General features: G+C 35.7%; 1 protein-coding gene across 3 annotated transcripts in view; it reads right to left on the reverse strand.

Annotated features, from left to right (window-relative positions):
* LCOR (ligand dependent nuclear receptor corepressor) overlaps window positions 1-14,552 on the reverse strand; it is a 126,457-nt gene that overhangs the window by 57,275 nt on the left and 54,630 nt on the right. For all 3 annotated transcript variants that reach the window (XM_082854529.1, XM_082854530.1, XM_082854531.1), the window contains exons 3-4: window positions 6,698-6,763; window positions 6,277-6,356 (exon numbers count right to left, since the gene is read on the reverse strand). The gene's annotated coding sequence lies outside the window, so the exon portion shown is untranslated. The remainder of the gene's footprint in view (window positions 1-6,276; window positions 6,357-6,697; window positions 6,764-14,552) is intronic.

Below are 14,552 nucleotides of genomic sequence, written 5' to 3' on the forward strand. Positions count from 1 at the left end.
ACCTGGCTTAGAAAGCCTAACATCAGTATCATTTCACTCTCCCTTATCTATACATTTATGTAATCATTAAGTTTCAGCGATTCTTTATTCTAGATTTTCTACATACATCCCTTCCTTATGCATCTGGCACAGCCAAGACCCTAGTTCAGGCTTATTTTCTGGATGATTACAAGAATCTCTTCTAATTTTCTCTCCATTACATCCTAAAAATAACTATCAAATTAACTGTTCTAAAACATAGATCCTTTTAAGGTTCATGTTGAATTTGATCTCCTTGATTAAGCAAATTCCAGTGGCATCTGCTGCACCTCTCAACTGCTACGTACTTATATTTTCTTGTGTTATCTACTACCTTTTCAAATATTACATACGAGAATGAAGGAGGGAATTTTACTCTCAATATCAGAGCTCTGACTCTGGGCAAGCAGGATGGAGGATTTAAGTCTCCCTAATTTAGATCTCCTTTAATTCCATTAGCCACCCATGGTCTCACCAACATTCCATAAGCAAGGAGGGATCCACTTTTTACTTCTTTGGTATACTCTCTGGTTTATCACAGAACCAGACATTCAATAAATCTGCCAAATGATCAGTATCATAAGTATATTGGTTAACTCTAACCGCATAAAATTGTATACAGTTAATCTCCGATTAATGGTTTCTCCAAGTCTGTATGTTTGTTTTAGGGGGAAAAAGTCCACAGATTGGGAGTATATATTAAAAAAACACAAAACACACACACACACTAACTGCCCCCGCCCCCAAAAAAACCTCTTTGATATTTAATCTTGGATGAGCACTGATTCACTGTGTCCAGTGGTTTTCCTGTGTCTTTTAAAATAATCTATAAAAGGCCTCTGGAAACACAACAAGGTTCGGTATTGCAATTTAGATTTGTACAATTAACTGAGCAAGCAGTTAATCATGTACTAATTTGTGGTATCCATTTAACTCTACCCTGTATCTATTTAAGTCTCACAAGTAAATAACCCTTAAACTTCTCATATTTGTTTCTTCTTTCTCAGTCTTAATAGATAGGCACTATATTGATACATTTTTCTTCCACAGTTCCTTTTATATAATAGGTACTATGAATACTTACTGAGTTGTGGTACTCTGGGACAAGATAACAGACAAGTCATTATCTAGCAGCACTGAATATGCCCAAACTAATAATTCAACACAAATACATGCTGTAGAATACAATGAGAAAATAATAACTAGATTTAGTATCTGCTCTTACTATAAATTTCAATGTGCTAAAATAGAAATAAAAATTAAAATGTTAGAAGGATATATCTAAACTTCTAATTAGTGTATACTCACAAAACAGAGGAAACTATGAAATGTTCACAGTAAACACATGACAGACTAATGAAATCTATCTAGTTACATGATTCCTGAGGGTAGATGGGCACTGAAAGAGATCTATAATGTGACTCTAGTCTTATCGCTGGTTACTTACAAAAATAAATGCTCTGCCCCACCCAAGATGTGCCCCTCCTGTGTCTGCCTATCCAGACCTATGTATTCTTCAAAAATGCAGCTCAAGTCCCACCTTCTTAAAACATTCTCCTAATACGCTAGTCAAATACTACTAACTTACTAACAGTCTTATAATAAACTTAAGAGCATAAACATTTTATATTTTTGTACAACATCCCATCTTACATTATCCTTAGTTACTAAAACATCCATGCTCTTTATAATTGCTATCTCTACTCTATCCATGTACAAGAACAGCCATTACTACAGACTGATTCATTGCTTAGAATTAGTCCATTTTTAGGGATATGAAATAATGAAAGTAATTTTTAATTCTTCCCATCTCTCCAATACTCTCTCACTACTACTGGATCAGCTCTTCATACTATCAACACGATCCTACAATTAACAAAAGCCTCACAAGACTGTTTCTAACAGATATAGAAAGAAATACAGATGTATGTATACATATATTTAAGTAAACATACATACTTCCTAGCTCAGACAACTGACGAGGCCTAGAAGCAGTGATGTTCTAGTACCAATGAGTATACCTAGTACCTTGCTTTCTTATACAATTTTCTAAATAAAAGAATCTAGGATTCCTTGGAGAAATCCAGGGTTGGGACAGGGAAAGCAAAGATAAGTTGTGGAATATTTTTTGGTGCCAAAAAGTAAAGAAATGATAGAAACATGTTTAAAAAAAAAAAAAAAGATGAAGAGCCAACCTGAATGGGCTCTCAATGGCCAAATCCAGAACAATTCAAACTACTAAATAAACAATGATTGTAATAAATTATAACCAAAAGAACAAAATAAGAATATGTAAGTCCATACTGATGGGTAAACAAACAAAAACATAAATAGAGAAGGGAAACCTCTTCCTTACAGTAGGTTTCCAGCTAATAGAGATTGAAGAAATAATACAAATAGAAAGTCATCATCTGGTAAACACCATAGTAGTAATTTTTTCAGGCAAGATTCATCAGTTGATGCTAAAATTAATGTATGATGAGAAACTAGTATGAGAAAAAGATACTTACAAAATCTCAAAGTACGTCTCCACGATTTCCACAAAAGGGAAAAAACCAGAAACCTTACAGTAGAGAAAACTGGCAGACACCATCTTAACCAAGTGATCAAAGTAAACATCACCATGTGCTTCCCAATATGGTGCACTAAGGATGACACAACATCAATTCTGTAGAGTTCTTGCCAAAAATGCATAACCTGAATTCAATCATGAGGAATCATCAGAAAAACTTAAATTGAGGGGCATTCTACAAATCAAATTGCCAGCATTCTTCAAAACTGTCAATGTTATGAAAGGCAAAGAAAAACTGAGAACTATTCCAGACTAAAGGAGACTAAGGAGACATGACAACTAAATACAAAGTGGGATCCTAGATTGGCTCCTGGACCAGAAAAATGACATTACTGGGGTAACTGGTAAATTCTGAAAGGCTTGCAGATTATAGTACTGTATCAATGTTAATTTCTTGATTTTTTATAACTGTACTGTGGTTACATAAGATGTTAACATTTGGGAAACCTGGGTAAAGGGTATAGAGGAATTATTTTTATTATTTTTGCAACCGTTTTATATGTCTAAAATAATTTTAAAAAGAAGCTAAGAAAAAGTAAAAAGCCTCATGAGTGAATAATACACAGAGACCTTTGTATATATTCTTGGCACATGTAAGCACTCACAACAGTTAGCTATTAATATTATAATTCTCCAACTTTATTAAGCATGCTGACTTCTTAGTTCCTCATTTAGTAAATATTTTAGCATGTCTACTACATGCCCAACAAACAGGAAAGGAAGGAAAGGAAGTAAAAGCCAAGCAAGGCAGGCAGGCAGGCAGGCAGGCAGTGACTCCTAGCACATCTGAGACTGGCTATTTCAAATATACCCATGCCCATTTACACTCTTACTCTCTCCCCCTTTCCAACTGAGTAATCCCAAATGCTTCTTAATTCTTACTTGATCACTTTCCATGTTCGTGTTTCTAGTTTTGTTATCAAAATGCATGTATTCTAAAAACATGGATCAAATCCCAGCTATGTGACTTTGCCCATAACTTAGTCTCTGTGACCCTTCCCATATCTTTATTTGTAAAACTAGGATGCCTTTAACCAACTTTATAGCATTGTTGTGTAGACTAAATGGAAACAAAAGTAAATGACGCATAGTATATGCTCAAAAAAAATGTTAGTTGTCTTTCCCTTACAAAATATATTTTCTAACTGCTGAAGTGTAGATGAACAATTGTTTTACTAATTTCTAGCTGAATACTTGTTATATTTTCCAAAGATGCAACTTCATTTTTCACCTAGATATTTTAAAAAGTAAATATAAATAATGTATTTACTTTATCCATTGTAACAAACAGCATCCAATGAAAATCCAATTAACTAAAAAATATGCATAACCTCCATCTCATTCCCAAATATCAGACCAGTATTTCTAACAGCTTTTCCAAACATTATCTAGACATCTCGGCATGCCAACCCCAACTTAAGATTCCAATATTGTGCTCTATGCTGCCACCTCTTGGCTGTTACCATTCTCTCCACATATTTCTTCTATTTTTGGAATCTTAAGTCAGCCAAGCCTCAACCCAATGGATACATTTAATTTCCAGATTCTAGTGCTTCTCAGATAAGATGCTCCAAGTGCCTGCAAAGAGTTTCAACAAAATCACTTTAAATCTAACACAACTAAAGCTATACACTTGACAAGTTATATATTCTAGGCTCTCTCTTCCTATTTTCCATAGACATGGCTGTCTCTGAAAAAAATAAATGCCCAAGACAGGTAGTGAAATGCCTAATGGAGAAAACCAGCTTTCCCAGATCTAGGTGGGTTTTCAAACGAAAATATTCTTCCTAATTAGAATACTAACTAAAAATTATAGAACTACGAACAGTAAGAACAGCTGCTACATGGTTAAATGCTACATGGTTCCATGCGTTGCTATTTCTGTTTTCTTCTAAAAATATTCATGCAATATTTTATCCTCATATAGCAATGGAAAGCTCAATCATATTACAAGACTATACCATACTCAATTATTGAACATAGAAAGGCTTTCCTCCCAAACCAATTCTGAAAGAAAGGTAATTAATCATTGGCTCCTTCTATGCTACCAAAATGCCTATTAAATAACTTGTTCAATAGACAGTCACAACACATATGTGTGTGCACGCACACACACACAGACACACACAGTTTAAAATGATGAACTTTAACTTCATTGGTAGCTGCTTAATTTTCTCGTCTTTTTCAAACCACAGTAAATTTCAAAACACTTTACTCATTAATTCAATAAAAACAGACCATCCTGGATAGTCACAGCAAAAACTTTTTCATGTACTTAAGCAAGAAAAAGATGCCACAAAAGAAGAATGTTAAGAAGCTCTTATATTGGCTTTGATTTTAAAGCAACTTTCCACAATGGTAAATAATGGTAGAGTGGTCATATGCAGGGGTACAAAGAAGCATGTCATGTTTCATGGTCTTCAGAGGTTGACAGTGTAGTCAGGAACACAAGATTCAAACACAGAAAAGGATAAACAACAAAAGGCAGAATATTACTTGACAAATAATTGGTATAATATTTACTACAACAGTGTGAAGGGTGGAAACAGCAATAAGAGCAGAGGTGTACCATTAATAAGAAAGGGGAGTCAAGGTAAGAGTAAGAGCAAGGGGAATTTCAAGCTATAAAGAACAACGGGTATGCAATGCTGTAGTTCAAATGGTAAAAGAATGTTGTTTAATACAAACGATCAGACCAGTTTTGCATGGAAGACTAGTGGGGTAGCATTAGAAAGAGAAGCGGACTGACCTGTGGAGGGTACTGAGGCACTGAGCATGAGGCTAATGAATCCCAAAGATAACTGTAAAGTCACTGGAGACTGAGTGCAGGGTAACATTTCCACACCGTTTGAGGGGTGAGGGTCAGGAGGAGGTAGGGAGGAGAGGGGTTTAACCATGTAGCAGTGTTTCACACACTGAAGAAAACTAAGAGACCAATCATGTTATTTCAGCAGTCCAGAAATAATGCTAAAGGTCTGAACTATGGTGATGACTGTAGAAAGAAAAAGAATGGAAGAACTGATAAAACCTGGTCAATGATTTGAAGTTAGAAGTGTACAGGGGAGAGGAAGGAATTAAAAATATTTCCAAAGCTTTAAAGCAGAGAACAGAAATACCATAAAAAGAAACACAAGAGAGTAAACCATTATTAATAAATGTTTCCAACAACTGAAATGTTTCTAAACCAAAATTCTTTTTATGTTTAACACAAAGCAATAAAACAATAGAAATGCAAAGGTACAGCCAATTTTTACAACTGAACACAAACAGCATCCATGCTCATATATTATGAAGAAACATACTAAAGCATAAACCACAGTCCATCATAAATCTACATGAATTAATAACTACTTGATCCAGATCCATGTTACTGTACGAATGACTCCCATTACGTGAATTACCATACATTTCATATTTAAAATAAACACAACAGTTTGAGACCTAGTTCATTATTCTGCCTAGTGAACTAAATAAACAGAACAATGCATGATGGGATACAGATTTCTCAATAGGCTAATCAACAGACTAGAAACAGTCTAAATTGCAAAACTGAGTTACTATCAAATCCTTTATGAATAAATATGGAATCAGTACTCCTACAAATCCTCCAACAAAGTAACCAAATTTTGGAAAAATAAAAACTATAAAATACCACACTAGACAAGTTTCACAAGTTTCTTGGTTACCTTTACTTTATCTCTTCTCAAGCAACAGAACAGACAATTTTCATCAAAAGTCCAATCGGAAATGCTTTCAGGTTCACAGTCTGCAAAAATAGTAGGAATAACAAATTAACAGTTACAAAAGAGGATTTTTCAGGAAACAAATGAGAACTAATTTCAAAAATATTATTTATTTTAACAACAAAAACACCCCTCACTAAGTAGTAGACAAATTCCTTATTTGCAATAATTGCTCACTAGTTAATACACCTTATTCATACATATATCTGCATTATCAACCACACACAAAAAGATGCTTAAATGGATATAGCTTCAACCCACATAAAACTGTGAATAAAAAGGAGAAGGAGACTGGGGCTTAAATCACCAAGGTATCATTTATGTCACCAGGAAGAATTTGAAATGCCAAAAAAATTCTGAATACCTTTAAATAAACTGAGATCTTTTAATAATGCAGGTCCAAACAGCCCTTCAAGAATACTTTCAAACCCTAAAAGGATGAAAAAAAATCCATTATTACAATAATATTCCCTACAGTAAATTTAACCTTGTTGCATGAAAAAAACAATGGTGTTTTCTTCCAATTCTCAGGGACCTCCAGATTATTACTGATGGGATGCTGAGGAGAGTATACGACCAATCTAAAGGGAGCATTTGCATTTTTGTCAGTGAATAACACTCAATACAAATTCAGAGCCCATTCCAAGACAATACAAAACAACAGTAGAAATAACCAATGAAGGAATGGAATCATGAGATCTCTTACTATCTTACAAAATTCCAAATACCTCTTTACATAAACTTTCAAACTTCATTTTAAAAAGCACCTTCCCCAATGAAAGAGTCAAACTGCTTCAAAATTTCCACAGTGTTCTGGGTTAATCTAAATGGCATGTTTCTGAATATGAACTGAGATAATAGATTCTTCAATCTAACAGTATTTTTTAAGAAGGAAAATCCTAACTGAAAACAACATCTGTATCACATGCACACACAAAAAAGCCCATTTTAAATATTATAAAATAAAAAGACTTCTGTAATTAGTTCACACTGCCACAGTAACTACTCACTGGTTCCTTTATGAAGCTAGAACCCACTACTCACACATACAAAAAGAAAGAGAGAGAGAGAGAAAGAGAATTCAAATATACCTATACATAGATGTTTAAACTATTACCACTCTCAATCAGTACAAAGTAGAAAATGAGGGGACTTCACTGGTGGTCCAGTGGTTAAGAATCCACCTTCCAACGCAGAGGACGCAGGTTCGATCCCTGGTCACGGAAATAAGATCCCACATGCCACAGGGCAACTAAGCCCACGTGCTGTAACTACTGAGCCTGCGTGCTGTAGAGCCTGTGTGCCACAACTAGAGAGCCCACGCGTCACAACTACTGACCCATGCGCCACAACTACTGACCCACGCACCACAACTAGAGAGCCTGCATGCGGCAACTACTGAGCCTGCATGCCACAACTAGGAAGAAGCCTGCGCACTGCAATAGAAGATCCTGCGAGCCACAACTAACACCCGACACAGCCAAATAAATTTTAAAAATATATTTTAAAAAATTCCTTTAGAAAGTTCTAAAAGAAAAAAGTAGAAAATGAAAACAAAACCTTTTCTAATTTATTATCTCAAACGTTGCTGATTAACGCAATGAAAAACAATGTAAAAATATCTTTGCCATCTTGCTGTTTTCTATGGGTTATTAAGAGTAAGGAGGAAAATGCAAAAGAGAATCAAATTGTACCTTTATACAACATAATACATAATTCATTAGTGCAGCAGTTCCCAAATTATGTATCATGGACCTCATTAGGAGCTCAAATAATTACAAGAGGTCCATGAGTCCATGTCCTTTAAGCATGACCTTTAGAAAGGTCTTGTGCATTCAGTGTACATACAACTTTTCAAATGCACACAAATATTACTGCAATTAAGAAAATATATAAAGTGTTACTGATTTCCTAGTAGTTTGGGGCACTATGTATTTTGTCACATAATGTATTATCACCTAAGGGTTTATAATTTTTTTTTAATTGTTAAAAAAGCACTCTTATGTTCAAAAGTGAGGGAACTACTAATGTAAAAATACTATAGCCAGGTGGATACATGAGGTCCACAAACAGGGACACTTCCTAACCACAAATACAATCACCATAAAGGGTTTGGAAAGTAAGGGAGTAGAAAAGATGGTCCCTAGAAACAGTATTTTACCTTGTTGTAAGAGTAACATTGTAATGTAAGGGATTTCTTTGCCCTTAATATTAAGCCATCATTTTCAATAGGGTAATCCCTAGAGTTTGTATCATCTGCACTGTAGTTAGAGAGTTGATTTTTCTAAATTATTTTCATGATTTCTAGATTCTAGATTTTTCATTTATTATTAAGGATTAATCGTTTTTCAATTCTCCTTAGTTCTTCCCATCAAAATGATTCCAAGGACATCAACAAAACCAAACTACCCATTCAAGCAAATGGGAGGTATCTATCCTGTTTATTGTTTGCCTACTATAATTAAAACACTGTCCACTAAATTACTATGTCCTCTCTTCCCTACACTAGGGAGGAGAGAAAGTGTTGGGCTAAGGGTTTTGAGAGTGGGGAGGTGGTGATGAGGGAATGAGAAAGAATTGCTAGATACTGCCTATCCTGGGCCTGCAAACTAGATATTTTCAACACTAACTTAAAAAAAAAAAATCCTGCAGCTGCCTCTAAAGCCCTCTTATCCTCAAAATGGATTTCTGACTTCACAAATATTAATGAAAGCACTTCAATATCTGGCAAGTACCAAGTACACACTGCAAATAACTAAAGGGGATTACAGGTGGCCCTTACTCTGAAGAGCATATCTAATAGGCTTTCACCTGGGTTTATATGAAATTATAACAAATTCCAAATGTGGATGCTTAGCCATAAATTCTTGAAAGGGAAAAATGTAAATAGAGCAAAAAATAATACTAAGGAAAAAAAAAGCAAATAAAAGCCTTGGGAGATAAAATTTTAAAAATTACAGAAGATAACAGAATTGGAAAGAATAATAGAATAAGAACTTCATCAATAACACACAAACACTAACAAAAACTGAATCACGTTATCAAAGAGCAGTGAAAGGGACAGACCAAAAAGAATCAAACAAGAAAAAAAATCTGGTCATAAATGCAAAGATTTAACCACAACTAATTTTGATCAAAACAGTAACTGTAAACAAGTCACTTCTCTTTTGCTCACGTCTGCAACAATACATTAAACCGTACAAATACTGATCAGACATTGTTAAATCATATTTTGCTTCCCCCTGTTAACTGAATTTAATGCCATTCAGTTTTATTAATACTAAATACTGAATTTAGCAGTTGCATAGCAACAAGGAATGTCTCACGTGCTATGCTTGACATTAACAAAAGGCAAACAAGAAAAGAACAAATGTATTCAAAATTTATACCATGATCTCACAAAAAAGCCATGAAGATCAATAAACAAAATGCCATGGAAAATTAAATAAATAATGAAAAAGACAGCTATGTCCTTATGTTCAACCACCAGGGCTTAAAAAGCACCGGTATGTAATATATTATTACATGTAAAGAAATATTAATAATTTTATTGAGCATGACTACTAGCCAAAGAATTCCTATCCAATATTGCAACTGGAATCAAAGCTGGTCTCCAATCTCTTTCTCACTGCAACCTGAAGACAATCACTGTCTTCAGACAGTATTCCTGAACAATACTTTAACAATGTGACCATCTGTTAAGAAAAACCCCACTTTGTTTAAAAAACAAATCCAAAATTCCTAAGTCCAGCAATCAAAACTATTTATAATTTGACCCTAACCTACCACTGACAGCCTTATTTCTCAGAACTTTCCTGCTCATTCTCACAGCTCCATCCAGGTTGGTATTCTAATGTATTCAGTCATCTATTATTTCTACCTCCTAATATTTTCTCAAGCCTTTTCATTTCACCTCTGCCCAAATAAATTATTTCCTTCAAGGCACTCTTCAGTTTGTTCAACAAATAGATATTCGCTTATCCAACATATATTAACTGAAAGCCTACCACCTATCAGGGACAGTGGCAGGCACTGAGTAGGCAGGCAATGATGAACAGACATGGTGTCTGCCCTCATGGAGCCTGAGTTTCCAGTTTTCTCATTCTCAGAATTCACATATCACTCCCTCCCTTTTAAATAAATATCAACTACCTTATGTTTTCTCTTTTATTTCACATGCAAAGCACTATGTAAGTATTCTGTAATACAAAATTTGTCATACGCTATCTAAACACTGCTTTTGTTTCTTCTTCTATATGTTTATGTCATCTCCTCAAGGAGATTTAACGCTTCAAGAAGGCTAGGAAGGAAGGTCTTCCTGTTTCCCACAAGGTTCCTCTTACACTAGGGCTCTATGTGCCTGGTTTTTAGCCTTTGCTTTGAATAACCTAGCTCTCAAAAACAAAAGACAGAAGATTAAAATTCCTCACACATTACCCTCTTCAATCTAAATCATAATCTCTACTCTATTTCTAACCAAAATGGGGAAAACAGATTATGAAAAGTAACAAGATAGGAACATATCAAATATATAGCCAACTAATAAGCAACAGCCTGTATTTTTGAAATAAAGCAAAATACTATGAATGGAATGAAAAAATGGTTTGTGAGTCTTGGGAACGTCTCCTCTGAGATAACAGTACAGAGATTATCAGTCTGAGAGATAAAGAGGGGCTAAAGGAAAACTAGGAGCATATCAGAAAATCAGTAATTTTCACATCAAGGTCCCTTGGATATCTTGCAAAACTTGGTGCCGGTATAGAAGAGCTCAATCTTCAATAGAGTATTATTATTTTATAAAATATCAGTTCAAAGGTGCTTGCTGGTAACAATCATCAACTAATAGCTTAAACAAAGAGGAGACTGATAGTATCTGGAGTTCTTTGCTTAAAACTCAGGGTTATAAACTTGCAAATACCACACTTAACTTCATTACAAGTGAGTGCCAAAATGAATAATTAAAAAGCACCAGATTATCAATCTTTCACATGCAATCTCCAAAGGAATATAAGGTAATTAATCCCTTTTTACTGATGTTCCAGCTATTTCAGTGTGTCATACAACCAAATAAATCTGGATGAACTTCTACAGGTAATGAGCAAAAACCAGGCTCCTCTTCTCATTACTTTACGCAATCCACCCCTGGTGGACAGCTACACTCATTAAGAGTTCTTCCTCTCTCCCTGAGCATCTGCTTCTGGCCCATGCTCTATGAGGAACCCATTTGCTGGCTTACTTACCCAGCACAATTTACCCAGCACAAGCACTGATGAAAAAGAATGGGCATCATCAGAAAATCTACAAACAACAAATGCTGGAGAGGGTGTGGAGACAAAGGAACCCTCTTGCACTACTGGTGGGAATGTAAATTGATACAGCCACTATGGAGAACAGTATGGAGGTTCCTTAAAAAACTAAAAATAGAATTAGCATATGACCCAGCAATCCCACTACTGGGCATATACCCAGAGAAAACCATAATTCAAAAAGCCACATGCACCCCAATGTTCATTGCAGCACTATTTACAATAGCCAGGTCATGGAAGCAACCTGCCCATCGACAGATGAATGGATAAAGAAGATGTGGTACATATATACAATGGAATATTACTCAGCCATAAAAAGGATGAAATGGGGTCATTTGTAGAGACGTGGATGGATCTAGAGACTATGATACAGAATGAAGTCAGAAAGAGAAAAACAAGTATCGTATATTAACGCATAAATGTGGAATCTAGAAAAATGGTACAGATGAACTGGTGTGCAAGGCAGAAATAGAGACCAAAATGTAGAGAACAAACATATGGACACCGAGGGGGGAAAGCAAGGTTGGGGGGGTGGTGGGATGAACTGGGAGATTGGGATTGACCTATACACACTAATATGTGTAAAATAGATAACTAATAAGAATCTGCTGTATAAAAAAATAAAATAAAATTCAAAAAAGAAAAAAAAACTGATGAAAAACCTGACCAGACATATTGAAGACCAACAATAACCCAGTCAAAACTAACAGCCCAGGGGCTTCCCTGGTGGTGCAGTGGTTGAGAGTCCACCTGCCGATGCAGGGGACACAGGTTCGTGCCCTGGTCTGGGAGGATCCCGCGTGCCGTGGAGTGGCTGGGCCCGTGAGCCATAGTTGCTGAGCCTGCGCGTCCAGAGCCTGTGCTCCACAGCGGGAGAGGCCACAACAGTGAGAGGCCCGCGTATCGCAAAAAAAAAAACAAAAAAAAACAGTCCAAACTGAAACAGAATTAATGAAGAAAAACATCAGAGATTGAAGAAAAATTATAAATAGTATTTCTATTGAAACCAGGGAAGAACAGCATTTAAAACAAAAAGCAAGCTGCTCTGGAAAAGAAGTGGAGAGTATGTGCTTGGGGAGGGGAAAAAAGGAAAACAAAACTGCCAAAAAACCAAATAGAGGTATTAAGTAGAAAAATATACATCAAATTAGTGATTTAAAAAGCCAATTTAAGAAATGTTCTCACAACGCACAGTAAATCTGAAGACACAGAAATCATGAGAAAAAGATTAGAGAGGAAGAGGAGGCCAGGACATTCAATGTCTGTGAAATAGGATTTCTAGAACAAGAGCAAAGAGTATAAATTTTTAAAAATTAAATTTAAGAAATGGGGGTAGAGTGAGGGGGAAGGAGGAGGAGAAGGAAAAGAAAACTTCCTAATGTTGAATACGGTCTTGAGTCTTCATATTTAATGTGCTCTGAGAAGTACTGGGGCAAAATACTCAGGGGAAAACAAAGCATATATACATATAAAAACTCTCCTGGCAGAATATCTGAATTTCAAAAATAAAAGTTTAAAAGCTCCAAATAAGGAGGACATTTTACTTAATTTTACATAAAATAAGAGGAAAGCAATTTAGAATGACAGTCATTTCATAAGTAAAAGTAAATGCTAAAAGCCAATGGAAGTATGCTCACAAAATTCTGAGGGTAAAAAAACCTCACTTTTTTTAGCCAATCTATTTTTCACAGATATGAGTAAAATAAAGAAATTACTGGATATGCTATGATTTGGAAAACAGGACAGCCATTTACTCTGGGTACTAGCAACAGTCACTTAAAGTAGTTGAGATAAAAAAAAAAATTCAGAACAAAGACCTAAAAATGGAAAACACTGTTTATATAAAAAATAGTGGGGCTTCCCTGGTGGTACAGTGGTTGAGAGTCCGCCTGCCGATGCAGGGGACACGGGTTCATGCCCCGGTCCGGGAAGATCCCACATGCTGCGGAGCGGCTGGGCCCGTGAGTCATGGCCACCGAGCCTGCGCGTCCAGAGCCTGTGCTCCGCAACAGGAGAAGCCACAACAGTGAGAGGCCCGCGTACCGCCAAAAAAAAAAAAAAAAAAAAAGGTAAGCAATATACCAATAAAACTAACAGTTAAGTATAAACAGTTGTTACTAATATGGGGGGGGTTCAGTTTAATATAACAGATAAGAAAGGATTCTTTAAATAGATAAACACAATATAATTTTTTAAATTAATGATTTAGGAATAACATCCCAAACTATTACAACACAATCTTGGGTGAAAAAGTAAGAGTAAAATATGCTTAAGTATGTAAGATCAAGTGTGCATGTGGGATGAGGGAACAATTTATAATAGTCATTACTCTTTGATGTTGATAAAATGTAGTGGGCTTCCCTGGTGGCACAGTGGTTGAGAGTCCGCCTGCCGATGCAGGGGACACAGGTTCGTGCCCAGGTCTGGGAGGATCCCACATGCCGTGGAGCAGCTGGGCCCATGAGCCATGGCCGCTGAGCCTGCGCGTCCGGAGCCTGTGCTCCGCAACGGGAGAGGCCACAGCGGTGAGAGGCCCGCGTACCACCAAAAAAAAAAAAAAAGAAAGAAAAAAGAAAATGTAGCTTTAAATTTGCTTAAAACATATGGATAAAGCTGAAGAATTTCCAATCACCAGAGGAAATAAAGAACCAAAAAAGATCAACTATAAAAGTAAATAAAATTAAAAATGAAACAAAAGGCGAGCATGCTAAACAAGAAACACAAAAAATAATTTCAGGAATAGTATCAACCATGTACATGTTACAATAAATATTAAACAACTGAATTAACTACGTAAAAGAGAAAAAAGTGTCAGGTAGGGCACAGCAATATGCAGTTCATAACAGACTCAAAGTGACATAGATATGTTGAAACTAAAGAGGGAGACACAGATATGAGAAAACTGTAAAAAAA

Source organism: Leucopleurus acutus, assembly GCF_964270905.1.
Source record: "Leucopleurus acutus genome assembly, chromosome: 14".
In the NCBI taxonomy this organism is placed as follows: domain Eukaryota; kingdom Metazoa; phylum Chordata; class Mammalia; order Artiodactyla; family Delphinidae; genus Leucopleurus; species Leucopleurus acutus.